Here is a 26,321-nt window from a genome sequence, read left to right on the forward strand (position 1 = left end):
AACGGCCATTTGCGGGGCATTGTCCCAGAGTAATCAGCGCTTTTACCTGTAAAAAAAAAAAAGGGCATCACTCTTCTCTCTCCCCTGCCCGCTCTCTGGGCCCTGACCGACCACCACAAGAGTCAGCCGCCCCTTGCACCCACATCTGACATGCTCACCTAACACAATAATATTTTTATAAAATTTCAAATTTCATGGTTTTTTTTTTGTTTGTTTTTTTAAACTACAGAAAGAAGAACAATATGAATATCCCCGAGGAAAATGTCTAATCCCACATCCGTGAGATGGACTCCATCAGGGTGATAGAGAGCCTTATTGTCAGCCGTTAGAGTATTGTCAGGGTTTTTCCCTGTTTTGTTTGCCATGTGCTGCTGGCAGCCATTTTACTCACCTCTCTTCCTGACTATGGTGCATTGTGGGGGATGCTGCTCATTTCCTGCACTTCCTTTTATGGCCAGACTGGTGTGCATCATCCATGTGAGACAGGATGCAGTCTTAGAATTGTGATGTCATCACTTATTATTTAAAGGGCCTCTGTTCAGTATGCTTTGCCTTTGCGTTTTCTTAGACCTGTTTGTGAGAGTTCCTGTGTATAACCTGGCTGCCTGATGTCCTTCCTGGTTCCTGATCCCTGGCTTGTTCCTGACTCTGGCTCGTCTAACTATTTGCTTTGGCTCCTGACTCGGCTCGTCTGACTACCAGCTCTGGTTTTGACTCCTGGCTTGTTATTTGACTTGTGGACTTTTTATTATTTTTTGCTATTAATAAAGGTGTGATTATTTTTGCACTTCTCACCTCAGTCTGATTCCTGGCACCCTGACATTACGGAAAGGCCATGCATCCTGATGGTGCTAATAATCCACCTTTACCTGCCATCATTTCCAGGATAGATTACAGGATCACCACTTGGATCAATTTGCACTAGCCCTGCAAACCCTGCTGACTTGCACTGCACATTTGGACCAAAGTGTCCCGCACATTATGGCTGCTCCTGTTTCTGCTGCTGCACCTATGCCTATCAGGAGCATGTCCGGTTCTGCACCTCTACCTCAGCGATATAGAGGCGATCCTATTCAGTGCAGAGGGTTTTTGAACCAGGTGGGCATTTACATTGAGATGTTACTTCAGGCGTTTCCCTCGGACAGAGCTAAGGTGGGATTTCTCATCTCGTTACTCTGACACAGATCTTGTCTGGGCTAATCCCTTGTGGGAGACAATTAAACCTGTGATTTCAAATTACCCTGAATTTGTGGCCTCCTTTCGAAGGGTATTTGATGTTCCGGCTCGCTCCTCCTCTGCTGCTAAACGACTCATGTCCATTCAGACAGGTACAAGATCTGTTGCTCAGTATGCTATTGAGTTCCGTACGCTTGCCGCAGAGGTAGGTTGGAACAATGAAGCCCTTGTTGCTGCCTTATTTCATGGGCTCTCTGATGCGATTAAAGACGAAGTTGCTGCCAGAGATTTACCAGAGGATCTGGAGGCATTGGTGTCTTTTTTGATCCTAATTGACATCAGACTCAGAGAGAGATCCTCTTTCAAGGAGCGCTTGTGGAAGCCGCCTGTTCAGTTGTCTCCTACATGTTTGTTCCCACCCATGCCTCCCTTTCCTCCCATGCCTCCTGGTCCTGAGTCACCAGGTACTGCAGAGCCGATGCAGTTGGGATTCACGCGTCTCTGGGTTACAGGGCCACCTTTTGAAGTCTTGTCCTACACGGCCGGGAAACGCTCACTAGTGATGTTGCGAATTGTTTGCCGGCGAATAGCATGTTCGTGTTCGCCTCGGCGGGCGAACATATGCGATGTTCGATCCGCCCCCTATTCATCATCATTGAGTAAACTTTGACCCTGTACCTCACAGTCAGAATACATATTCCAGCCAATCAGCAGCAGACCCTCCCTCCCAGACCCTCCCACCTCCTGGACAGCATCCATTTTAGATTCATTTGGAAGCTGCATTCTTAGTGAGAGGAGGGACAGTGTAGCTGCTGCTGATTTAATAGGGAAATCGATAGCTAGGCTAGTGTATTCAGTGTCCATTACAGTCCTGAAGGACTCATCTGATCTGTGCTGTAAGGACAGCACCCCAAAAAGCCCTTTTTAGGGCTAGAACATCAGTCTGATTTTTTTTTCCTGTGTAATCTAATTGCAGTTGCCTGCCTGCCAGCGTGTGTGTCAGGCTCACAGCGTATACTGTGCCCACTTGCCCAGTGCCACCACTCATATCTGGTGTAACAGTAGTGTACATTTAAAAAAAAAAAAACTTTTTTGACTGTGAAATAATAGCAGACAGCTGCCAGTACCCAAGATGGCCGCCAATAAGGCAGATGGGGAGGGTTAGAGAGCTGTTTTTGGGGGGATCAGGGAGGTTGGGGGCTAAGGAGGGATGCTACACCACAGCATATGTAAATATGCTAAAATAAACAAATTTAAAAACCTTTTATTTTAGTACTGGCAGACTTTCTGCCAGTACTTAAGATGGCGGGGACAATTGTGGGGTGGGGGAGGGAAGGGAGCTGTTTGGGAGGGATCAGGGGGTCTTATGTGTCAGGTGGGAGGCTGATCTCTACACTAAAGCTAAAATTAACCCTGCAAGCTCCCTACAAACTACCTAATTAACCCCTTCACTGCTAGCCATAATACACGTGTGATGCGCAGCAGCATTTAGCGGCCTTCTAATTACCAGAAAGCAACGCCAAAGTCATATAGGTCTGCTATTTATGAACAAAGGGGATCCCAGAGAAGCATTTACAACCATTTGTGTCATAATTGCACAAGCTGTTTGTAAATAATTTCAGTGAGAAACCTAAAATTGCGAAAAAATGTAAGTTTTTTTAAAATTTGATCGCATTTGGCGGTGAAATGGTGGCATGAAATATACCAAAATGGGCCTAGATCAATACTTTGGGTTGTCTACAACACTACACTTAAGCTAAGATTAACTCTACAAGCTGCCTATATGCTCCCTAATTAAGCCCTTCACTGCTGGGCATAAAACACGTGTGGTGCGCAGTGGCATTTAGCAGACTTCTAATTACCAAAAAGCAACGCCAAAGCCATATAAGTCTGCTATAATGGCATGTCTGGCACACAGTGTTGGGGCAAGGGTCCATCTGACCACTGATACCTGGTCTGCAAAGCATGGTCAGGGCAGGTATATCACCTACACTGCGCACCGTGAAGCGGGCGTAACCCTTACACGTAACCCTTACACTACCTGATCGATACAACATCATACCTGATGTTTTAAAGCATGTTATTCCAAACAATTTAGGAATGTTAGGTGATTTATGCCCTTTATGGATTAAAACCAGACTCTGCATCAACTATGTAATTTTCCATGGGAGTTTTGCCATGGATCCCCCTCCGGCATGCCACAGTCCAGGTGATAATGCCCTTGAAACAACTTTTCCATCACTATTGTGGCCAGAAAGAGTCCCTGTGGGTTTTAAAATTCGCCTGCCTATTGAAGTCTATGGCGGTTCGCCCGGTTCGCCAACTTTTGTGGAAGTTCGAGTTCTCCGTTTGCGAACCCAAATTTTTAGGTTCACAACATCACTAACGCTCACACCTAAGGTCCTGTTGGGGGCAGACCTTGGGTGGTTTATCCTCCTCCCCGGAACTGCTTAAGGAGAAACCTTTGGTCATGGTTGTCCTTTCCTGGGTGGACTCCTCCATAGTCACTCAGGCTCTTGTTGACTCCGGTGCTATTTCATTGACAGTACTTTTGTATCAAAGCACTCCATTCCTGTTTTGCCTCAGTCTGTTCCGCTTGCTATTGAGGCCATTGATGGCAGGCCCCTTCAGCCCACACTAGTTACTCACGAAACTGCTCTGTTGTCCATGGCTGTTGGTGCTCTCCATTTTGAAACCCCCCCCGTTCCAGGTTATAAACTCTCCGCATTTTCCGGTTGTTCTGGGTTATCCCTGGCTCCAAAAGCACAATCCCAGTCTCGACTGGTGCACATTCGAAATTTTGTCGTGGTCCCCGCAATATATTTCCACTTGTCTTCGGAATCCAGTTAAAGTCATTTGCACTTCTTTGGTATCTCAATTGCCAGAGGAGTACCGAGAGTTCCTAGACATTTTTGACAAGGTGCGTGCTGGTATGTTGCCTCCTCACCGGTCTTACGATTGTGCCATAGACCTGCAACCCAGAGACATTCCTCCTCGGGCCGGGTGTACCCTCTGTCTGTTGCAGCGAATTGTGCTATGGAGAAGTATGTTGCCGATGCTCTGTCACGGGGGATCATCCGCAAATCCTGCTCTCCTGCAGGGGCTGGCTTCTTCTTTGTGAAGAAAAAGGGTGGGGGATTAAGACCATGCATCGATTATAGGGGTCCTAATCGTCTTACCATTAAGAATGCTTACCCTATTCTGCTCATTACGGAACTCTTTGACCGCCTCAATGGAGCTACGGTCTTTACTAAACTTGATTTGAGAGGAGGGTACTATCTTGTTAGGATTAAGGAGGGCCACGAATGGAAAACAGCATTTAACACCAGGAGTGGGCATTATGAGTATCTTGTAATGCCCTTTGGCCTATGTAATTTATTAATGATGTCCTACGAGATATGTTGCAACAGTGTGTTGTGGTGTACTTAGACGACATCCTCATACACTCACCCACACTTGAGGCTCATCGTTCTGATGTTACACTGGTTCTTCAGAGACTACGTGAGAACGACCTGTTTTGTAAACTCGATAAATGTGAGTTCCATCAGACTCAAGTAACCTTCCTAGGTTATGTTATCTCCATTGCAGGGTTCTCCATGGATCCTGACAAGTTATCTGCAGTTCTGCAGTTGCCACGCCCAGTTGGTCTTCGGTCTATTCAACGTTTTTTGGGGTTCGCCAATTACTATAGAAAGTTTATTAAAAACTTTTCTTCCTTGCTCAAACCTATCACAGACATGACCCGTAAAGAGAATGATCCACTCCATTGGTCACCTACTGCCATTAAGGCCTTTGATAGTCTTAAGACTGCCTTTGCTGCTGCTCCAGTTCTGGCTCATCCTAACCCTGTCCTGCCTTTCGTTCTTGAGGTCGATGCGCCTGAGACTGGAGTAGGTGCCCTCTTGTCTCAACGTCCTACGCCTGACAGCTCCTTGCATCCGTGTGGTTTCTTCTCTAAGAAATTGTCTCCAGCAGAGTGCAATTATGAAATTGTCGATAGGGAATTACTGGCCATAATTTTGGCACTCAAGGAATGGAGGCATCTTCTCGAGGGTACTAGCGTGCCATTGCTCATTCTTACTGACCACAAGAATTTAACTTATCTATCTGAAACAAAACGTTTGTCGCCCCGACAGGCCAGGTGGGTGCTATTTTTGTCTCAGTTTAATTATGTGGTCTCCTACCTGCCTGGTAGTAAGAATGTTAGGGCTGATGCCCTCTCTCAACAATTTTCACCTCTGTTCAAGGAGGAGTCTTTACCTACTCCTGTTATACCTCCTGACCATATTTTGGCTACCATACATACTAATTTGACTTCTCCCTTGGGGGAGGAGATACTGGCTGCACAAACCAATGCACCTCCTGAGAAACCTAGTGGTAAGTGTTTTGTTCAAAATAACTGTAGACCGAGCGCCAACGGATTACCTCTAGCTGTTATACAAAGGCCTCCTAGCTGGCCCAAATGAAACAAATTAAGAGTGGTTGGATGTATAAAGTGCCTAATATAGGCAGAGGTAATGTGAAAGATACAAGATCAAATGATAAAGATAAAAAGCTCCTTAAGATGCATGAACGTAATAAATATTATTTAATACATGGGGGAGTAGGGATATGTAAATTATACAAATCCTCACAAAAATATAGTTAAAAACATAATAGGAATGATAAATGTCACAATTGTACAATTGAAATATAAAAAATATAAAAACAGTTAAAGATATGCAGTTGACAATAAAATTGGTCGACCAATTGTTGATCCAAATATGAAACAGTGTCCAATAGACTTGAAAGTGTCCAAAACAATTAAGTGAAGTGTCCAAATGTCAACTTGAAAATCCAAAAAGTGCTAATGTTGAAGTGAAGAACAACCGTATCAAAGATTAAAAATAAAGTGAAAATAAAATTGGCGTGAAAAATCTCAAAAAAATACAAAAAAGAAAAAATGTAAAGTAAAAATTGTGTGCACAGTGAAAAAAGTGTTTAGAATATTCATCCAATGTGGTCCTATTGGTGCTTGTGTCCTTATAAAAAGTCAAATTATCCTGAAAACATCCTGAAAAGAAATTACAAAAACATAGTGTAGATGTACAAAAATATAAAAAACGTATTGAAAATGTGCTTACCAACGGTCGACGCGTTTCGGCCTGTAGCAAGGCCTTTATCAAGACAATAAATATAGGTAGCATTAAGTGGCCTTATATAGGGTAAGCAATATGTTTGGGCGTCAAAAGTGCTCTATTTGGACCACCCACTTCCTGTGGCTATGCATCATGGGAAAATGTTAAAAATATGTTTAAAAAGTTTTTTTAAAATAAGAAAATGGGAATATCATGAGGGTAATGTTAAGGGTATCTGATCACACCTAAGTGTGATGAAATTTGAGTAGTTATTGAAGAATTTAAATCATTGTCTAGCTCTTAATGGGTTTGATAGCATCACTTCCGGTTTTGGCTATGTTTGACTTCCGGTTTCGGCAATACCGGAAAAGGAGAAAAGTTTATGAAGAAGGAGTAGTAATTTATTAACTTATAGTTCATATTGCTTTCTTAATAGTGTATACCAGTTAGTCTTTACATATTTTTTATATATGAAGGGGATTAATATTGTATTTCGGCGGACCGGTACCATCATTAAGATGTGTATGTTGGTTGTAGATTGGTGGTTTCAAATATCGGCAAACCGGAAGTGCAATCGTGACGTCACTTCTGGTTTCGGCGATTTCAAGATCAAACCAAAAGAAGGCCAAAAAGGGAAAAGAAGTAGTTTATGTATATGAGACAGAAATTTTAGTGGCTGGGCCATTAGTTATGGTGAATTTAGCTGTCATATGGAGTGTTAACGTTAACCACATTGGAGGAATATTCTAAACACTTTTTTCACTGTACACACAATTTTTACTTTACATTTTTTTCTTTTTTGTATTTTTTTGAGATTTTTCACGCCAATTTTATTTTCACTTTATTTTTAATCTTTGATACGGTTGTTCTTCACTTCAACATTAGCACTTTTTGGATTTTCAAGTTGACATTTGGACACTTCACTTAATTGTTTTGGACACTTTTAAGTCTATTGGACACTGTTTCATATTTGGATCAACAATTGGTCGACCAATTTTATTGTCAACTGCATATCTTTAACTGTTTTTATATTTTTTATATTTCAATTGTACAATTGTGACATTTATCATTCCTATTATGTTTTTAACTATATTTTTGTGAGGATTTGTATAATTTACATATCCCTACTCCCCCATGTATTAAATAATATTTAAAACATTCATGCATCTTAAGGAGCTTTTTATCTTTATCATTTGATCTTGTATCTTTCACACTACCTCTGCCTATATTAGGCGCTTTATACATCCAACCACTCGTAAGTGTTTTGTTCCTGAGAATCTTCGAACTAAACTTTTGCACACTTACAACTATCCTAAAGCCGCAGGTCACCTAGGCAAGAACCAAATGATTTGGTCTGTCACTCGACAATTCTGGTGGCCAGGTCTTCGTTCTGATGTTGCTGCGTATGTTGCTTCCTGCTCAGTTTGTGCACAGAATAAGACTCCTCAATGTCTTCCTGTGGGTCTTCTTCAACCTATTGCTAATGGTGAGTGTCCTTGGACACATCTTTCCATGGACTTCATTGTAGAGCTCCCTGTTTCCAATGGCAATACTGTTATCCTTATGGTGGTTGACCGTTTTTCTAAAATGTCACATTGCATTCCCTTGATGAAGCTGCCTACCGCTCAGGAACTTGCTTCAATTTTTCCCGGGAAGTCTTCCGTTTACATGGGTTACCCAAGGAGGTAGTGTCGGACCGGGGTAGCCAGTTTGTCTCCAGATTTTGGCGTTCCTTTTGTGCTCAAATGGGGATCCAGCTTTCCTTCTTCTCAGCATATCACCCTCAATCCAATGTGGCTATGGAACGGTCTAATCAAGCTCTGGAACAGTTCCTCCGTTGCTATGTCTCAGATCACCACAATAATTGGTCTGAACTGTTTCCTTGGGCAGAGTTTGCTCGTAATAGTGCTATTTATGCTTCCTCCAAGTTATCCCCGTTCATGGCGAATTTTGGGTTTCAACCATCCTTGTTGCCCGATTCATTCATGTCTCAGGGTATTCCGGCTTTGGAGGAGCATCTCCGGCAACTCCGTTCCTTGTGGGTGCAGATTCAGGATTGCCTTCATCGATCTATACAGCGCCAAACGTTCCAGGCTGATCGTAGGCGTCTGCCCGCGCCTTCCTACCAGGTTGGTGAGAGAGTTTGTCTGTCCTCCTGCAACTTGAACCTTCGTGTGCCTTCCAATAAATTGGCTCCCCATTATGTTGGTCCTTTTTGAATACTCCGACGGGTTAATCCTGTGGCCTACGCTCTTGACCTTCCTCCTGCTATGCGCATCTCCAATGTTTTTCATGTCTCCCTTTTGAAACCATTGGTTTGTTATCGGTTTACCACTGTGTTGCCTCATCCCCGTCCTATCTTTGTTGACAACCATGAGGAATATGAGGCCAGCAGCATTATTGACTCTCGTATGTCCAGGGGCCATGTACAGTATTTGTTTCACTGGAGGGGCTACGGTCAGGAGAAGCGTTCTTGGGTTCCCTCTTCTGATGTTCATGCTCCCGCCCTCCTCCGTGCCTTCCATGCCCGTTTCCCCAATAAGCCTTTTGTCCTCCCGCAGGAGAGGGGTCATTGAGGGGAGGCTACTGTCAGGGTTTTTCCCTGTTTTGTTTGCCATGTGCTGCTGGCAGCCATTTTACTCACCTCTCTTCCTGACTATGGTGCATTGTGGGGGATGCTGCTCATTTCCTGCACTTCCTTTTATGGCCAGACTGGTGTGCATCATCCATGTGAGGCAGGATGCAGTCTCAGAATTGTGATGTCATCACTTATTATTTAAAGGGCCTCTGTTCAGTATGCTTTGCCTTTGCGTTTTCTCAGACCTGTTTGTGAGAGTTCCTGTGTATTACCTGGCTGCCTGACGTCCTTCCTGGTTCCTGATCAATGGCTTGTTCCTGACTATGCTGTTTTCCTTGTTGCTGATTCCGGCTCGTCTGACTATTCGCTTTGGCTCCTGATTCGGCTTGTCTGACTACCAGCTCTGTTTTTGACTCCTGGCTTGTTATTTGACTTGTGGACTTTTTATTATTTTTTACTATTAATAAAGGTGTGATTATTTATTGAACTTCTCGCCTCAGTTTGATTCATGGCACCCTGACAAGTATCATGCCTTATGGCAAAACCGCCTAATGCCGTGACCGTTCTCCCCATTTCCCTGTTTAGCTTCTTCCTCACATTGTATGCAGCCCTCTGTGTAACAATGTACCTCCAACACAGTCGTGAAACCACTTTGGACCACCCAATCTTGACATCCTTGAGCCAAGGGCATACCCATCGTATGTCCGAAGCCATTCTGCCAATTAGGTCCAAGACTGGAACAGACCCCATGTCATTCCCCCTAGGTGCAGTACAATAATATGAGGTTGCCCCCACCTCCTGTGAGTATCCTGAAGAAGGGTAGGCAACTTGTCCCACGTTAAACCCCTGCGCCCCAGCCACCGAATGCTAGCTCTGGATGCGGGAAATCCCAACTGCTGCCCGTTCGGCCGCTGCAAAGCCCTGATGGACACCCAATGCACGAATGAGTGCCCCACTATCCAGACACGCATTGGGGAAGAATTCTTGCCTGAAATAACATTATTAAAGGCTGAGCCAAAAACGCTAACCCTTGGAAGCAGAGAATTTCAACAACCCCCTACTACCCAAATCGTAGCCTTGTGACCCCCTTTTTTTGGCATGGCCCTAATGAAGCGTGTCCCCCAATGGTCGAATATACAACTTAAATCTCCCCGATTTCCACCGCCCTAGACTCTTGATATCCGCCTCAGAGGACCCGCACAAATCCTAAATGAATGGTACGCAATTCTCACAGGGTCAAGGCCCGTTGCAGCCGCTGCCCTAGCTAGCACCTTCTTAAATATAAAATCAACAGGGATGAACCATCCTTGTGTACGAATAACTGCAGAGAATTTGTGCCTGTGCAGCGGGAACCAGGCCCCCTTCCCCTCTGGATCCATTTTAGACCTGGGGACTAGCAGTAACAAACCACTTTCGGTGGGCAGCACATACTCCCATTTGACACCACCAACTGCACCTACCCTGGATGTAGCCACCAGTTCCCCTACTCTCAATGCCCCCACCAGAGCAAACGAGAAAGCAGCCCGAAAAAAAACAAAGTCTCGTACCTTGATGAGCACACTGACTGCAGTGTCCCCACCAGCTCACGCAATCTTAATGGTGTGATGGGCTCCCTATGATCCTTGTTGCGTGGGGACAGCCGCCCCCACCCCTTCAAGACTTGTCTCACCAAGAATGAGCCCAATTAGTCAGCAATCCCGAAGGTTTTGTTAAAGATCGAGATAGCAGACAACCTGCCCTGAGCTACTAATCTATACACCCCCTGCCTATGCAAGCATGCTAACCAATCAAGCACATGTAGCCAATTGGACCCGGAACCCTTGTCGGCTGGCAAAGCAGACCCAAGCCCTCCAGTTGTTTTCAAAGGTACTCTATGTCTAAGGTGCCAAAGAAGCCCTCATTAGGGGAATGACACTTTCCCAGCCCCCGCCATCTGCCAAAGAAAAGGGGTGCAAGTTAGGCCAGTTTGCTCAGCCCTTGGTGCCACCCTCCTAAACTGCTCCCATTGAAACCTAGATAGCGCGTCCGCCACTACATTTTTCACCCCAGGCACATGCCGGGCTGTAAAGCTAACATTCAATTGTAAGCAGCGCAACAATAGGTGCCTCAAATATGGGACCACCCTCGGGGATGAGGCCGATAACCAATTTATGGCTTAAACAATACTCATGTTGTCCGACCAAAAAATTACAGACCGATTAGCCAATTTATGTCCCCACTGCTTGATTGCCACTCTGATTGGAAAAAGTTCCAACAGGGTCAGGGTCTTAGTCAGACTCGACCCAACCCAATCTTCCGGCCAAGGAGCCGCACTCCATTTTCCGTTTAAGTAAGCGCCATAACCAAAAAAAAACACCGCATCCGTAAAGAGGTGCAGAGTTTGGTTTGAAATAGGGTCTTTCCTCCATAGGCAGACACCATTGAATTTCCTCAGAAATTCTTCCCAAACTCTGAGGTCCTCCTTCATCTCAGTAGACACCCTGATCCTAGCTCTATGCCCTCTAGCACCCTGCAGCTGACTCTCCAGCCGCCTATTAAAGATTCTACCCATCGGTATTGCCCGACCCGCAAAATTCAGCAACCCCAGCAGGGACTGTAGTTCTTGATGGAAATAGATTCAGCGCTAACCACTGACAAAACCATCTGCAACAGGCGGTCGACCTTGTCCCGAGGAAGTCTGCAAACTGCAGCCCATATATCTATTTCAATCCCAAGGAAAGTAAGACAGGTACAGGGGCTTTGCGTCTTTTCATTCGCCAAAGGCACCCCAAATCTCCCCATCATATCTTGCATGATCACCATCATGCGAGCACAATTGTCAGAATTAGCCTCCCCCACCAGCAGAAAGTCATCCAGGTAGTAGGCCACGGCCCCACCCCCGGACGCCCTTTTTACTACCCAGTGTAAAAAGGAGCTGAAACTTTCGAAAAGCATGCACGATAGCGAGCACCCCATGGGAAGACATTTGTCCACATAGAATGCCCCGTCCATCTTCATGCCCATGAGCGTGAATGCATACGGGTGCAGGGGCAACAGCCAAAATGCAGACTCTATGTCCAGCTTCTCCATCAGCGTCCCCTTTCCCTTGCCCCTTACGATCACCAACGCGTCGTCAAAGGACTGGTAATGTACCGAGCTCATATCTGTGTCAATGGCACGATTCACTGATGCCCCTTTCGTAAAGGACAGGTGGTGAATAAGTCTAAACTTGCCTGTGTTCTTCTTCGGGACTACCCCCAACGGGACACCACCAGATCGGGCAGAGGCTGCTCCCAAAAGGGGCCAGCTACCCTACCCAACCCACTTCCTTGCCCAATTTTTCCCTGACTACCTCGGGGAAGTCATAGGCCGATTTAAGGTTACAGTGAACCGTGGAACCCACCACGTGCCCACACATGGGAATTCTAAATTCTTGCGTGGATATCATATATGGTATCCTCATACTTGAAAAGTTTATGACCTTCCGACTGCCACTTGTCCACATAGCAAGCCGCCAGTACCCAAAAGCAGCACTGCCACTCTTCGTTTGTTTCAGGTCTTTGTACTTTCTATGGGCCAGTGCCATCCGCTGCCCTTTCCCTGGCCCTACATGCTTCTGGTGAGAGCTCAAAGATATTGACATAGCGTCCATCTTGGATTTTCTTCACCACTTAGCTTTAAGGTGCCCGTACAAGGAGTGCACTAAACATGGGTAGGTGTCGCCGTGAGAGGCTACTTTCCTTGACACCGCCACAGTCCCACGCCCGTGTTAGCTACGCTAGAGTCCTGTGCAAACGGGACCACCTCTGTGCCCACAGTGGAAGGAACCCTTCCCTTAACCTGAGCCGCAACCAGCTTTTTAATCATTTAAACATCTCCTTCTGGCCTTTACCCACTAAGCCCAAATCACCCTCACTCTCTGAGCCTGACTCGCTAGTAGATATGCCCTGCTCTACGTGTGGTGCAGTGTGCAGTAGGTACTCACTGCTGGGGGTCAATGTAGGAGCAGCCTTGCTGGCGATGATTGCAGTGTGGAAGTGTCCACGGCAGGCTGTGCGGCCGCCGGTGTTGATGAATCCTGCCCAGATGATGAGGCCATTGTGCTGGAAGCTGGACCAACCATGACACAAATAAAAGAGATTGGGGAGAACTCTGTGCAGAAGAAAGCACCCCTGAGGGGGGCCCTGCCATCCTCCCACGCTCCCCCCTGCCACACATACCCAGAGCAATTGCCACTGCCCTGTGGATCACGTCCTCATTCATACTCTGGCATGGACCCTGGGCCGGCATAACTACCTCCCCAGGTGAACCAACAGCAGACCCCTGTGCCCCAGCATTCACTGAATCCACCATCCTGTGTGAAAAAACGCATGCCCTCGCAGATGCTTCCCTAACATTCATGCCCTCTTGTTCCTGCGCATTTATTCCCATGCGGCTCCCCATCTCAGCATTGCCCACATGCAGCACATCATTCCCACATGTTGCCCTCCTCCCTCCCGGAGTCTTACCCGTAGCCTTCCTGTCCTGCCCTCTCCCATATGGGACCTAAAATGTCTCAACCAATTTCTGAGAGTTCCGTCCTTCAAAATGGAAACCATCCATTCCATTCTTCCTTTGGTACAAGAGGGTCAGTTCATGACGACCATAGACTTGAAGGACGCATATCTTCATGTTCCCATTCACAGGGAACATTACCAGTACCTGAGGTTTGCCTTTATGGACAAACATTTCCAGTTTGTTGCCCTTCCTCTTGGTCTTGCTACAGCTCCCAGAATTGGGGCTCTTCTGGCAGTGGTCAGGTCTCAGGGCATTGCTGTGGTGCCTTATTTGGATGACATCTTGGTTCAAGAGCCATCTTTTCATGTAGCAAAATCTCACACAGAGATGTTGTTGTCTATTCTGCGTTCCCAATGGGTGGAAAGTGAATCTGGGAAAGAGTTTCCTTGTACCAAATACAAGGGTGTGTTTCTTAGGAACAATTTTAGATTCCTTGTCCATGAAGATTTTTCTGACAGACGTCAGAAAATCCAAACTTCATGCTTCTTGCTTTTCTCTCCAGTCTGCTATTCGTCCATCTGTGGCTTAATGCATGGAGGTGATTGGTCTGATGGTTGCCTCCATAGACATCATTCCCTTTGCTCAGTTCCATCTGAGACCTCTGCGACTGTGCATGCTCAGTCAATGGAATTGGGACCACTCAGATCTCTCGCAGAGAATAAATCTAGACTCCCCAAGAGTCTCTCACTCGTGGTGGATTTCTCAGGACCATCTGTCTCGGGGTACATGCTTTCTGAGACCTTCCTACATAATTGTGACCATGGACACCAGCCTGTTGGGCTGGGGAGCAGCTAGGGGTTCCTTAAAAGCACAGGGCCTGTGGACTCTGGAGGACTCGTCTCTTCCAATAAATATCTTGGAGTTGAGAGCAATTTTCAATGCTTTGATAGCTTAGCCTCAACTAGCTTTGGTCCGATTTATCAGATTCCAGTCGGACAAAATCAATTCAGTGGCTTTTATCAACCACCAGGGAGGAACTCAGAGTTCCTTGGCAATGGAGCAGGTGACTCGCATTCTCCAGTGGGCAGAGTCTCACGATTGCCATCTCTCTACCATCCACATACCAGGGGTGGACAACTGGGAGGCAGATTTTCTGAGCAGGTAGACTTTTCATCCCGGAGAGTAAGCTCTCCATCCAGAAGTTTTGACGATGATAACTCTCAGGTGGGGTATTCCAGAGTTGGATCTGATGGCGTCTCGTCAAAACGCCAAGCTTCCAAGGTACGGTTCAAGGTCAAGAGATCCTCAAGCCATTCTGGTAGATGCTCTGGCGGTTCCTTGGAACTTCAATCTAGAATACCTGTTTCCTCCTTTTTCTCTACTTCCACAAGTAGTTGCTTGCATCAAGCCAGAGAGAGCTTTGATGATTCTAATAGCTCCTGCATGGCCTCACAGGATCTGGTTCGCGGATCTGGTGACAATGTCATCTCTTCCTCCTTGGAGGTTACCTTTGAGGAAGGACCTTCAACTTTAGGCTCCCTTCCTTCATCCAAATCTGGTTTCTCTGAAGCTGACTGCTTGGAGATTGGCTAGACGTGGCTTCTCTGAGAAAGTTATAGATACTATGCTTCAGGCTCATAACCGGATACTCGCAGAATTTACCATAGGGTATTGTGTAAATACCTTCATTGGTGTGATTCTTAGGGTTTATCTTGGAACAAAGTAAGGGTTCCTCGAATTTTGGCTTTTCTTAAGGAGGGCCTGGAGAAAAGTTTGTCAGTCAATACTCTGAAGGGTCAGATTTCTGCACTATCTATTCTTTTGCATAAACATCTGGCAGTTCTGCCAGATGTTCAGTCTTTTGTTTATGAAAAAGAGGGGGTATTCCACAGCGCAACCCTAAAGATGCTTCAGGCTATTCCAAAATACAACTCTCCCTAATGGTTGTAACAAGATAAATGTAAAAAAATGAATAAATATGGAACAGCGCTACTATAGCAAGAAGGATCAATCAATAAGAAAAAAGAAAAATTGATATCTAGTAGTAATTGTTTTATTAACACATATAGTAATAACTCCATAAATTAAATAAAATGAATAAATAAGTGACCGGTCACTATAAATATCTACTAATAAAAAATGTTTTATAAAAATATATTTAATGTATATACAAAACCAATATAAAGCCTCCTAACTAGGTTTAGCACTGCTGTTTTATACTTAATAGCTGGCTTATACGATATAGATAAAAAAATCTCCAGTCTCACACCTTGTATAGGGCAATAAACATATGAAAAAGTCACTGTTTAGTAATGTAAAATCCTGTTCTTACAGTTCAAAGTTATATACCATCTTTCGGAGAAATAACACACCTTTCCTCAATACAGACCTGGTGACTGAATTAAAACACCTACTTGACAGGTCTCCCACTTGTTGCGGGTGAAGGAAAGTCTCAGTATGTTACTGTAATTATATTTAAGCCCTTCTTGTATAAAGCTGTTCCTCACCTCAGGTATTTTGAATGTAGTTGTCCTTTTTAGACGCTACCGAGTCTCGTGTAATCCACAATCGATGGTTTGATAGTACTTACTGGTCTAGGCTCCTTCCGCGTCACATGTGACAAGCTGGCCAATAGCTGTTCTTCAAGTTGGGAAAGTGTAAGTGAGCCCTCGAAGGGTTTAGGCGCTCTTATTTACTTTGCGCAGAGTGACGGCTCGCAATGAATATGAGCCTCTGAAACAGACACTGGCATCCAATCGATGCGTTTCGCCTTACATAAAGGCTTTTTCAAGATGTATGCTTGGTGTCTGCTGAACCCTTAAATCCTCCTCTTCCAGACTCCAATTGGTCCATTCTTCCAACCCTATTACCTTAAGGTGGATTTTCTCTTTAAGGTGGATTACACATTTCTCTTCTTCTATTATGTTCCCAATTCTCTTTTTATGTGTTAAACAATGTTGGACATTCCACATGTTCCTCTTATATTATAGACTATATGGTGTATTAGACAGTGTGAGACATTTCACATACTGCTTTAACCCTTGGATGACTAAATAAATGGATATATGAATTCATAATTACATATCCCACATGGTGTTAACTGTTACACAATTATTTTTAGGCTTTATTATTAACAAACATTAATTGAGGCTTTATATTAAAATTTCACATAACTTCACATATATATATAAAGCTAAAAAATAAATACTACATTTACTGATTTTTTTTTTTTAAGACTGCATAATTTTTTTTTTTTAAATTAATCCAAAATAAAAGAATTTAGCCCTGAAGGGTACAATGTTCCTAATTCATGGATGAGTTCAGCTTCCTTTCTAAGGATTCATTTTTCATAATTTCCACCTCTCCAGTTCTTTTTTACTTTTTTAACAGCCCAGCAGGTGATATTTTTCATGCTGTTATTGTGTACTTTCTTGAAATGTTCATACAGACGTGTTTCCAATTGCCCCTTTTCTATATTGTTCAAATGCTCTCTAATTCTGTCCCTATATGGTCTTGTCGTTTCCCCCAGGTACTGTAATTTACATGAACACTGTAATATATACAATATCCCTTTATCTCTATACCTGATAGTGTCTTTTATAGTATATTTTTTACCTGTACTTATAGATGTAAATATTTTTACTTTTTTGCTGTACTCACAGGCTTTACAGCTGTAGCATGGGAAGAAGCCACAGATCTTATTCCCTTTTAGATCTATTTCTTTAGTTTTTTTTTCTTTTTATATTCACTAGGGGCCAGAATACTTCTCAGATTTGCTGCTTTTCTGTATATAAATGCTGGTTTTTCCGATATTTCTTTCCCTTAAAATATGTCTGATTTGACAACATGCCAGTGCTTGCGTATTATTTTTTCCATAATCTTATGTTGTTTATTAAAGGTAGTTATGAAAGGTACTCTAATGCCTTGTTTTTAATCAATCACTGGTTTCTCTTTCCTTAAAATGGTTTTCCTATCTTTATTACTTACTTCTAATGTGGCCTTTTCTAGTACCTCCCTATCATATTTCCTTTCCACAAATCTTTCTTCCAAGATCTGGATTTGTTTTTGATAATCTGCTATTCTGGTACAATTCCTCTTTATTCGTAAGAACTGTCCTTTAGGGGTATTATCTATCAACCTTTTAGGTGGCAGCTCTTTGAGTGGATAAAATTGTTTGCGTCTACCTCTTTAAAATGATTTTTGGTAATTAGCATATTTCCTTCTGCCATTATATCTAAATCCAAGAAAGTAATACTTTCCTTACAATAATTGTAGGTAAATTGTAATCCTACTTGATTATTGTTCATTTCTGTAAAGAAATTTAATAGACTACTTTCACTTCCTCTCCAGATAATTAAGATGTCATCGATATAGCATCTAAAGAGTACAAGGTTTGCGCCCAGTAAATATGGTGCTATAAACTCCTGAATTCATATATCCATTTATTTAGTCATCCAAGGGTTAAAGCAGTATGTGAAATGTCTCACACTGTCTAATACACCATATAGTCTATAATATAAGAGGAACATGTGGAATGTCCAACATTGTTTAACACATAAAAGAGAATTGGGAACATCATAGAAGAAGAGAAATGTGTAATCCACCTTAAAGAGAAAATCCACCTTATGGTAATAGGGTTGGAAGAATGGACCAATTGGAGCCCGGAAGAGGGGGATTTAAGGGTTCAGCAGACACTAAGCACACATCTTGAAAAAGCCTTTATGTAAGGTGAAACGCGTTGATTGGATGCCAGTGTCTGTTTCAGAGGCTCATATTCATTGCGAGCCATCACTCTGCGCAGAGTAAATTAGAACGCCTAAACCCTTTGAGGGCTCACTTACACTTTCCCAACTTGAAAACAGCTATTGGCCAGCCTGTCACATGTGACGCGGAAGGAGCTGAGACCAGTAAATACTATCAAACCATCGATTGTGGATTACACGAAACTCGGTAGCATCTAAAAAGGACAACTACATTCAAAATACCTGAGGTGAGGAACAGCTTTATACAAGAAGGGCTTAAATATAATTACAGTAACATACTGAGACTTTCCTTCACCCGCAACAAGTGGGAGACCTGTCAAGTAGGCAGAGCCGCCACTAGAAATTTTGGGGCCCCTGACTTAGCCATTGATAAGGCCCCCCCCCCCCCCTACTTTGACATGTGCAATTTTTGACCAAGTGACTAAAAGTATATGCACCTTATTCTTAAGTGTCTATTTAAACTTGGGAATGTTGTAAAGGTAGTAACATACACACACACAAACAAACACACTCATACACTGAAACACACACACTCACACATAAGGATTCACATATAGACACTTTAGCAGACACGCAAAGAAACACACACAGACACCCAAACAGACACTCAGCACTTGTTTACACTGACAAGTAATGAGGTAAACTACAGTTTTGTAAAAAAAGGAGATTTCAAAAACAAAATATGGAGTTCTGATTATTTTTTTGTAAAGGAAGATGAAAACTAAATGATGACAACAGCATGCAGTGGCTGAAAGGGAGGGCCCTGAACTGCCTAAACAATATTTTAAAGGTTAAATGGTGGATTGGTGACTTCCGGAAAGGTCTTGTTAGTCTCAAAGTCTATAGAAAGATGTGAATAATCAGTAGTAAGGTCAAAATGTCCTAAAAAGGAACAGACAATGGACACACAAACAAACTCAAACTTTCACATACACCCAAGGAAACACTGACAGAGACAGCCTCAGAAAACACACAAAGACATACACACACACACACACACACACACACAGAGAGACACCCACAGAAAACACACAAAGACATACACACAAAGAGAGAAAACCACATAAAACATAGAAAGATATATATACACACACCCTCACTGAGACATCCACAGAAAACACACAAAGACATACACACACCCTCACAGAGACACCCACAGAAAACACACACCCTCACAGAGACATCCACAGAAAATACAGACATACATACATACACAAACACACCCTCACAGAAACATCCACAGAAAACACAGACATACACACCCACCCTCACAGAGGCATCCAGAGAAAATACACAAAGACAAACATACACACACCCTCACAGAGACACCAATAGAAAAAGCTCAAAGACATATGCACACACCCTCACAGACATCCACAGAAAATGCACAAAGACACACACACCCACCCTCGCAGAGAGACCTACAGACAAAAAATACATACACTCATAGAGACACAAACCTAAGCATAAAGACATAAACACAGACACCCACAGAAACACTCACAGGAGGAAACATTTATGCACCTTGCATCCCCTAAATCAACAGTGTGTGACATGCATGATAAAAAAAATTGCAGAAATTAAGAGATCACTTTTTAAAAAATCATATTTGTAAATGTGCAAACAAAAATAATTCTGTGAATTCAAAATTGTACATTAATGATCTGGGTAGATGGCTAGATGAAGAAAAGTACTTTTAAAAGGTTGACATACATTTATTTGCTTTTTCCCCATTTTCCCCAACCAAGAACACCACTTCAAATATAGTGTACAAATGTTCCCATCTGTCCGCAGTACTTATGGATTTTGAAAATGCTGTACTCTATATGGTCTTGGTGGAACCATAAGCAGTGGTACTCATACCATTAGATCTGGTTAAATGCAGGATTTAGGCTTGTTGGTATGTATTTCAAAATTAAGCCGGCTGTAGTGTAAACTGAAAAGTTTTAAGTTAACCTGTCTCATTTTCAAACACTGAGTAATCTTAGTCTGAGAGTATAACATTTTATGCAGATGTAAAAATCTTAGATAAAATGCCTCCTTGCATCTGAAAGGCCTTGCATAAAGGGGCAGTAAACTGTAATGTAATATATATATATATATATATATATATATATATATATATATATATATATAATTAAATAAATAAATAAATAAATAATGCATATCTGCCAAAAGGGCACCTAACATTTGTGTATTGAGGAGGAAACATTTCTGCATGGTTTTAAATATAGAATTTCTACAGCATTGTCAAATAATCATAAATACACTGCTGCTAAAAAAAATTGTTTTTATGGACGCCTGGCCCCACCATACAACTACTACCACACTGAAGTTACAATCCTAAATTGCACAAAGAAATAAAAAACATTTGCTAAGTAAGTCCTACCTCCTCTGCAAATGAAAGTGATCTGCCGTCTGACTCAGGCACACACTGTACAAACAAAGTGCCAAGCCTGTCTCACACTGTGCATAGTGGTTTAGTGCACACTCAGAAATCCTCTAAAATGCTAATACTTTACTCCTTGTAATAACATTTCCCATGCTCAATTAGCACTTTTTTTTTCTTGCCTCATAGGGCCCCCCTGGCCCATTGGGCCCCTGACAGGAGTCACCCCTGTCACCCTCTGATGGCGGCCCTGCAAGTAGGTGTTTAATTCAGTCACCAGGTCTGTATTGAGGAAAGGTGTGTTATTTCTCCGATAGATGGTATATAACTTTGAACTGTAAGAACAGGATTGGACATTACTAAACAGTGACTTTTTCACATGTTTATTGCCCTATACACGGTGTGAGACTGGAAATTTTATGATCTATATCATATAAGCCAGCTATTAAGTATAAAACATCAGTGCTAAGCCTAGTTAGGAGGCTTTATATTGGTATTGTATATACATTAAATATATTTTTTATAAAACATTTTTTATTAGTAGATATTTATAGTGACCAGTCACTTATTTATTCATTTTATTTAATTTATTGAGTTATTACTATATGTGTTAATAAAACATTATTACTACTAGATATCAATTTTTCTTTTTTCTTATTGATTGATCCTTCTTGCTATAGTAGCGCTGTTCCATATTTATTCATTTTTGTGCATTTATCTTGTTACAACCATTAGGGAGAGTTGTATGTTGGAATAGCCTGAAGTATATTTAGGGTTGTGCTGTGGAATACCCCCTCTTTTTCATATACTTTGTATTTATCTCCCGTTTCTCCTATAGCAGCATCCCCAGTAAGAAATTAGATTTTTCCACAATATGGATATATTTAATATGAGAGAAAACTTACTAGCTAATATTAATACAGATATACAACACATAGAAGCAGATGAATTAGATATAGAATAATTAATGGAGGAATTAGAGAATATTTTGATGAAAGAATTAAAACAAAAAAACGAAATTGCCTTCTTTGAAAAATATATAGAATACTGTATAAAATGGTCCAGAGGGGATTGAGATTAGATAAAAAATGTACATTTAATTTTAATGAACAATTGCAGGCAGAATGGCTCCAAGTTTTAGAGAAAGCATCATTTGGATTAATTGAAATAATAAAGAAATCCAGAAAATTGACACTAGAAACCTTTAGTGTTAGAATTAATGAAATTAAAGATCAACTTAACACACAAAAAGAAAATGAACAATATAAAGAGAAGCAACAAATTATCATCACACATATTACTGATTTAAACTCAAGTTTACAAAAAACTAAAATTAGAAAATTTAATAGAGATAAGGGGGATTATGAAACCCAAACAACAGAGGTTGATACAAAAGACGGTACTGAAGAAGATAGGAATAAAAACAAAAATAAGAATAGAGAGAACTTTGAGAAAACTTTGAATAAAACAGATAAAAAACAGTAGTGGAAAGTGAGGACCTCATTACATCCCAAGAGAAAATTGGAGAGGAAGGGATAGATATAATGCACCCAAAGAATATGAAGAGACAGGACGGGTAAGAAATGATGATAGAAATAGAGTACAACAAGATTACAAAGAGGAAGATTATAGATCTAACAGAATAAGAAACTATCCAAGAGAGGAAAGATATACCTCTCAAAATGGGAGTTACAGAGAAATAGAAGATAGACAGTATCACATCAGATATGGCAATAGGAGGGAGGAAAAACAATGCACACCTAGGAGGTATAATAAAATACAGAAAGAATGGATAAAACCTCTCAGAAATAGGTTCCATCCAATAGAAAACATTAATGAGGGCAATAGTAATAGAGAAGAATTTGCAGGCCCTAGTAATTCAAGTAATAACCATTTTTTAGAGACAGGCCCAAACAAACTAAGCAAAATGAGAACAAGAAAAAGAAGCTTAGAGGAAAGAGAAGGGGAAATAGAACAAACTCAAAAAAAATGGAAGTGAAAAAAGATTACAATAAAGGTATTTTTAACATTAGTAAAGTCATACTATCAGAGGAAGATAAAAAAGTCTTGAACCTAGGTCTGTCATTTGCTCCAACGGCACAATTAAACAAATTCGAAACAAATATACATGTTACCCAATTCGTACGGAAATTGACCTTAAAAAGATATTTTAGAAAAAAAATAGAAAGAATGACTACTCAAAATACAATTAGAGGAAAACATTTGAAACAGAAATCCACATTTTATCCCACCCACGAAAAAGGGCAATAGTCTGAATGTATTTGAGAAGTTAGTGTTAGTGGATTTGGCTAAACTTAATAGAAATAAAACATTAAATACAATTTAACAAAAAAGGAAAGAGAAATCCTTACGCATCTAAAGACAAACACAGAAATAGTTATTAAACCAGCAGATAAAGGGTGGGGCATAGTAGTGATGGATTAAGATTACTACTTACAAGAAACACACCACTTACTAGCCACATATAAAAAAAAATCAAAATTAACCCTACTGAAAAAACACCAAAATTCTAAATAATATGTTAGAATAAGCTGAAAGAAAAGAAATAATTACAAAAAAGGAATGTGAATATATACACCAAAAATTTCCAAAAATAGCTATTTTTTACTTTCTTCCGAAGGTACATAAAAACAGAGAAAATCACCAAGGGCGGCCCATAATCTCGGGAATTGATTCCTTAACTGCAAATCTTTCAGAATTTGTGGACTTACAATTGCAAGAACATGTAAAAATTTTACCATCACATATAAAAGACACAACTCATATTATAAATGTATTAGACAATTTTCCCTGGGATAATGAATTCATTATAGCCACGTGTGATGTAACATTACTTTATACGAACATAGACCATGAATTGGGACTCAAAGCTATAGAACATTTCTTAAAGGGGAATAAGAAAGAACTCTGTGTATTAGATCAATTTAAAATAGAAAGTATTAAGTTCATTCTGACAAATAATGTATTTGTATTTAATAATGAAATGTTCCTACAAGTAAGAGGAACAGCTATGGGTACGAGGTTTGCACCAAGTTATGCCAACCTGTTCATGGGAAAATGGGAACAGGAGTTTATAGCACCATATTTAATGGGCGCAAACCTCATACTCTTTAGACGCTATATAGATGACATCTTAATTATCTGGAGAGGAAGTGAAAGTAGTCTATTAAATTTCTTTACAGAAATGAAAAATAATCAAGTAGGATTACAATTTACCTACAATTATAGTAAGGAAAGTATTACTTTCTTGGATTTAGATATAATGGCAGAAGAAAATATGCTAATTACCAAAAAAAAAATATTTTTTAAAATAATTTTTATTGAGGTTCATATAAAGGCATACAAACAATTATCCTTAGTAAGGTATAAATCATAGTACCACAACATTTTACAGTATGTATCCAAAATAAACATATAAGAGCTGCACCTATTTCTATAGTACCTTGAGCTTTTAGTACAGGAGTATATCACATATCCTAATATATGTTTACAATCTATTCTGATGTTGTAGCCAAATATTTAAACAATCAAAAAAAAAAAAAAAACAACCTCATATTTTCACGTTTTTCTTAGAAGTAGTTCCCTTAAAGAGCATTTAAGACCTCTTGGGCCCAATTCTTTACATAAGTGTTGCATAGGGAAATGTAGTAACATAGTAAACAACAGTGAAAACTAAACATAAACAACCTGCTAATTTGAGGATGAAAAACCATCACAAGGATATTGCAATTTCTGAATGACTTATCAGGTTGCTGCCTTAATGAATATAAGTAATATTATACTAAAACTGTGTGAAAGAATACTTTCCCACATTGAAAAGGAGAATTACATATAAGTCATTTATAATGGGGGAGAATAAATAGTTAAGTAGAAGTAGAACTACCATGTGGTTTAAAGTATATAAATATAGATTTCTTATTAGAAAATGCACAGATTTCTAATATGAAACAAGGACATGAGGTTCTGACTTCAATACATAAGAAAAAATATGATTACATTTGCGGTATTTATCTAGGGAAACCGCTTTAAAACACATTGAGCATATTTACCGATGCCAGAGTGTATTGGTGGGAGGGGGGAGCTATATATATATATATATATATATATATATATATATATATATATATATATAAAAGAATAGAAATTGTTTATGGGAGCAGCAGAAATATTAAGTTAGACACCTTGGTCACATAGTTGGCATATAGTGTTATGGTGAGATTGTCAACTAAATATGGTCTAGACATTGTACCCAGCAGTATCAGCTATGATTAAACACCTATATGTCAGACTCCATATAGTCAAACCCTTATTTTGCTTTATTGTTTGGGAAGAGGGCTATCGGCCACCTCCATGGGGAAGTTAACATAGAAGTACTGTAGGGGGTGTAGATCCAATGTGGGCTACATTTTCTTTAAGTTGATCAGTAAACTATAATGGAAAGATGTAGTCAATACCATATAGAGGCTTCACTACTACACACTGGCAAAAGTTCAGACCTAGGGGCACGGGCCCTATGCCCCAGGACAGAATGTGCACAGATAAGCGCTATTGGTTAATAACTGTACTAATAAGCATATCAGAGAAAACTAGCTAATTGTCATGTAATCTATAAAATATAAATTATCCCCGTGAAGGGTTGCATATAGTAAATATGAGTAGCTATAGCCCCATCCCAAGCCTACTCCAGACAGCAACTTTGTTGCGCTTTCTCACACATTAATAGAAGCTAGACATGTGCGGTTCGTTTCGGATTAATTCGGAAATTCGGTAAATTCGGTAAATTCTGAGATTCGGATCGATTCGGATTTCCGAATTAAAATACTTCCGAATCTACCGAATGAATCCGAAATAGCTGCCGTATCTCCGAATAAATCCGAATTAGCTCGTTAAAATTCGGCATTTCCCCATAGGAAACAATGGGAGTTTCGGCTGAAAAAAAACTAACACCGCAGCCCCATTGTTTCCTATGGGGAAACACTAAGTCTGCACCTAACACCCTAACATGTACCCCGAGTCTCTAAACACCCCTAATCTAACACTTATTAACCCCTAATCTGCCGCCCCCGCTATCGCTGACACCTGCATTATTTTATTAACCCCTAATCTGCCGACCGAATATCGCCGCCACCTACATTATAACTATTAACCCCTAATCTGCTGTCCCTAACACCGCCGACCCCTACATTATAGTTATTAACCCCTAATCTGCCCCCCCAACGTCGCCGCAATCTAACTACAAGTATTAACCCCTAATCTGCCGACCCGATATCGCCACCACCTACATTATAACTATTAACCCCTAATCTGCTGTCCCTAACACCGCCGACCCCTACATTATAGTTATTAACCCCTAATCTGCCTCCCCCAACGTCGCCGCAATCTAACTACAAGTATTAACCCCTAATCTGCCGACCCGATATCGCCGCCGCCTACATTATAGCTATTAACCCCTAATCTGCTGTCCCTAACACCGCCGACCCCTACATTATAGTTATTAACCCCTAATCTGCCCCCCCAACGTCGCCGCAATCTAACTACAAGTATTAACCCCTAATCTGCCGACCCGATATCGCCGCCGCCTACATTATAGCTATTAACCCCTAATCTGCTGTCCCTAACACCGCCGACCCCTACATTATAGTTATTAACCCCTAATCTGCCCCCCCCCAACGTCGCCACAATCTAACTACAAGTATTAACCCCTAATCTACTGACCGCAAATCGCCGCAACTATAATAAATGTATTAACCCCTAAACCGCCGCACTCCCGCCTCGCAAACACTATAATACATTTTATTAAC

This window comes from Bombina bombina, chromosome 3 (assembly GCF_027579735.1).
Source record: "Bombina bombina isolate aBomBom1 chromosome 3, aBomBom1.pri, whole genome shotgun sequence".
Lineage (NCBI taxonomy): Eukaryota > Metazoa > Chordata > Amphibia > Anura > Bombinatoridae > Bombina > Bombina bombina.